Genomic DNA, 4,580 nt, shown 5'->3' with positions numbered 1-4,580 from the left:
TGAGGATGACACAAGATAGGGCAAAGTTCATAAGGTTGCTATGAGTTGCAGTCAATTTGAAGGCACATAATAACAACATAGGACACAAATCGTGAATCCTAATGTAAATGATGACTTCTAACTAGTTAATTCTAACAAGTGAAACACAGGAAAGCAAGATGTTGGTAATGTTAAAAAATATTCAGGGGGAGAGGGTATATGGGAATACTATATACTTCTGCAAAGGTTTTCTATAAACCTAACACTTACCTTAAAAAAATGACCCTATAAAAACATTCTTTCCTCTTTTCCCATAGGAATTGGAGTTACCTGGGGATTCCTAAAAACAGCTTTTCCAATAACTCAGGGTTCGTCCAGTTAGATGCCATGGGTACAAATAGTTTCTGCAAAGTAGGACATAGGTTAAATCTAAAACCCAGTGCAACAATTCATAGTGTAATTTTGTATCTCTAGGTTTCTATGTGATTTCTTCAAGCGTCTGTTAGTCAGAGACAATACCTAACAGAATATTTAGAAAAACTTGGTGCCAAAATATAAGCCCTGTATTTTACTTACTCTCACATTTATGATTTAGTAAGTTTTCCTTACAGTCCACCTTCAAAGATGCTCTTTCCTCTTCGAGCAACCATTCAATTTTTTAAACCAAGCAATATATAAGTAAATGTTTATTCATTCCAGTGGTAGAGTCTAGATACATGAGAGAAAGATGTAGGCAGCATTTTTTATTCCAATTTCATTCCATTTCAGCCTTAAAGCCATTCTCTAAACTTAACATTTGTAAAATGATTTCTCTTTTTGGCTCATAATCAAAGATACCTAAATAACATAATGACCACCTCTTTTCCTAATTATATGATCTAGGTGAGAAGATCATCTACACTAACTCAAATCATTCATCAATCACCTAACAATTATTTATTGACATCCTTCATGTGTCACAAACTGTGTCAGAAACCCTACACGTGTTAGATGCTAGGAATAAACTGATGAATAAAGATAGAATGATTTTATATATGCTAAGGGAGCTCTGGCCTACTAGATAAGGAGTTGTACTGCTAACCCAAAGGCAAGAAGTTCAAATCCATCAGCTGTTCCTCAGGAGAAAAGATGGGCATTCTCCTCCTGTATGATTTACTGCCTCTGTAAACTCACTGAAGGTCAGCTATCGGTCAATTCCAACTCAATGGTACAAAACAACATATTTAAATCAAGATAACAGAAATGAACAAGTTTTAGATTTAGAAATGTGTTTTGAGAGTAAAACTAGGAAATGTATGTTTGGAGTAATCCACATAAAACTTTTCAATAATCGCTAAATACAGTGAAGCGTTTGGTATATGATTTACATGAATTTTTATGTAAATGCTATATATTAATGGAATGCTATATATATATAGGTGCCATATATTTTTGTAAAAAAAGAAGAACAGTTGTTTTTTATTCTCTCTTTCCAACGCAGTTATGATCCAATGAAAATTTATTTTAAATGGTATCTTCTTAATTTTAAAAGCATCTTAATATTAAATAAAAAGCACCCAAGTAATTTAACTATGTCATAAAGTTGTCTACTCTTCCAATTGTACTGACTTGACTTAGTTCTTGGTTTTATTATGTAACATGTTCTTGCTAATCTTTTAAATGGCTGCAGATTACTGCTCTTATCCTGTTTAAAGCAACCAAGAAGTCTGGTTTTGTATGGGAATAATACCTGCATTCTGTCTAGGTGTCATAGATTAAATTGTGTCCCTCCAAAATACATACAAGTGATAAGATAATGTGGAAATTTTGTCATGATCCTCATAATCTTTTAAACTAAGCAGTTGTAAAAGGATTAAAGATAGACTGCAATTCCCTTAATTCCATTACAGCTTTGGTTTTAAGTAAATCTCAGGGGTTTCCCTGTGGTGTGGCCTGTATTACCTCCTGTGTTAAAGGAAGAATGAGTGTAGAGTGGGAGACCTCCTTAATGCCAAGAAGGAAGACTGAACGTGGAGCACATCCTTTGGATCCAAGTCCTTGTGCTAGGAAAGTCCTCCACACAGAAGAGGACCAGGACACATGAAGATCTCCAAAGAATGCCAAGCCTGCAGGTGCTGGAGGAATAATAAGGACCTTCTTCTAGAACTTACATGGAAAGTCTTCCCTTCACGTGGACACCCTGAATTTGGACTTCTAACTCTCTAACCTCTAATGTAGGACAAAGATAGGCAATCTAAACTTGTGTGATTTATAGCCTCTGAAAACCCACTGGAGGATTAGCTATGTCTTGACTTGATAATGATGAATTGTTGAAAGAGTGTAAGAGAATAAATTTGTTTCTTCAAAGCCATTCATCCCTAGAGAACTAACACACAGTACCTCTAATTGAGTAAAAAAAGCCCTTAACCTGTCAACATTTATGCTGTCTAGTAATAATGAAAATGACAACATCTACCATGTGCATATTTTCTGCCTTTTTCCTCCTTATTTTGTGTGCAATAATTTATCTAATCTCACAAAAACACTGAGGAAGATACCATTATAGGATTTACCATATTATAGAGAAAGCAATGGAGATAAAATAGTTGGAACTTCACAAATTCTCTTAGTCAATAAATAGCAAGGCTAGGTAGTCTAGTACCAGATACTGCTCCCTGAAATCTTATAATATGCATCTCTCTATTTCAAAATAAGATTTATAGAAAAAATCTCAAATATAGAAAAATGTATGTTGTCGTTATGTATCATCAAGTCGCCTGTGACTCAAAGAAAGCAGCCCTATGCACCTGAAGCCTGCCCTATCCTGAGCCAGTGTCACTGACTCCAACACATCTAATCCCATTGTCCCAGTTAGCATGTCAATCCGTCTCATCCGGGGTCTTTCTCTCCTGTGTTATACCTCCATCCTTCCAAGGACTAGTCTCTCCTGGCCATATACTCAGTATGTGAGAGAGCTTCAAAATTGTAGCCTCCAAGGAGAAAATTGATTTCACCCCCTCCAAGACAGACTTATTTGTTCTCTTGTATATTCAATATTCTTCTCTAGCACGACAACTGTAAGGCATCAATTCTTCTGTCATCCTTACTCATTATCCAGCTCTCTGGTGCATAACATATAATTGTGATGACCATGACCTGGATGAAGCACACCTTAGTCTCCAGGCTGACATTGCTTCTCAGCACTCTTCAATATGTATTGAAATTGATTATTAAGAAGAAAAAGATTCTCACCACTGGGCCAATTGGCAGCACCATGTTAGATGTAGAAGAGTTTGAGGTTGTTAACTTAATTTCAACTTGCTCAGCTACACTATTAACACTCTTGTGACCAGCAGTCAGGAAATCAAGAAATTAATTGCAATTCTAAGTCTGTCATCAGAGATCTCTCCAGAGTGCTGAATAAAATGTGTAGGCTATTAACAATAACATATCATGACAGGCTTGGAATCAGGAGTGGCATCCACCTCCTAAATAACATGCCTATAGAAACTCCATGGACTTTGATAAATGTTGATAGTTGTAGAGGGGCTTCAGGCCCTTTGTTCATAGGTCGCTATGAGTTGTGCTCGACTCAAAGGCAGTCAACAACAACATTAACAAATAACAATATAGGAAAAACTTACAGGCTATATATATTTTTTTAAAGTCATCAAATGAATTCAGACCCCAAAGAGTATATTTGTCCATAGCATTTCCAAGGTCAGCTCATCTTTCTCCCAAAGAGTGGCTGGTGGATTTGAACTGCCAAATAATTGGCAGGGGATATTGAGATCTGGTATTCTTGCCCTGGTTTAGGACAACTCTGAAAGGCTAACTCAACTCCCAGGCACTTTGTAAAGCTGACTCAGGTCTTTACTGAAATTACATCATAGCCTAATTTCTCCCTGTGCTTAATCCTACTTCCTTCTTTTCCATAATTGTTGATCCCAAACACACTCCCAAATAAACTTCCTGCATACCAATATCTTCCTGAGGTCTGTGTTTAATTGTATGCAATCAAAAAGTTAAACAGAAAAGTCTTTTCACACTCAAATTGTTGTTGTTAGGTGATGTAAACTCTGATGACTCAAAACAACATAATGCACAAAAGAACATAACTCTGATCCAGCACCATCTCAGCTGCCCTTTAAACAGAGATTAATGTACAGTCAGAGCGTCAAATTCACTTCATTAATTTCTCCTTTCTTTCCCTGGATTTTTCTTTTTCTGAGCATGATGTTCTTTTCCACAGACTGGCATCTCCCAATAATATGTCCAAAGTATATGGAATTAAAAATAAAAGGGTTTATCATATTAATTTATTTGAGTTCTTTTGCTGGCAAAGTAGTAGATTTTAGATGAAAGTTTCTCTATTATTAATACATCTGCAGAACAAAAAAATGTATATTTGTTGAATAAATCTTCACTGTTTATTAGAAAATTCTGGTGGCCTAGTGGTAAGAAACTGCACTGCAATCCCAAAGGCATGCAGCTTGAATCCACCAGCTGCTCCATGGGAGAAGGGTGGACAGTTCCCTCCTGTGAGATTAACTGCCTCTGAAAACCTGCTGGAGGGTCAGCTATGGGTCAGTTCTAACTTGACGGTACTCAACAACAATGGT

Source organism: Elephantulus edwardii, unplaced genomic scaffold (genome assembly GCF_000299155.1).
Source record: "Elephantulus edwardii isolate Elephantulus edwardi_28Jun2011 unplaced genomic scaffold, EleEdw1.0 scaffold00017, whole genome shotgun sequence".
NCBI classification, from domain to species: domain Eukaryota; kingdom Metazoa; phylum Chordata; class Mammalia; order Macroscelidea; family Macroscelididae; genus Elephantulus; species Elephantulus edwardii.
The sequence above is the reverse complement of the archived record's forward strand: the minus strand, read 5'-3'. Positions refer to the sequence as shown.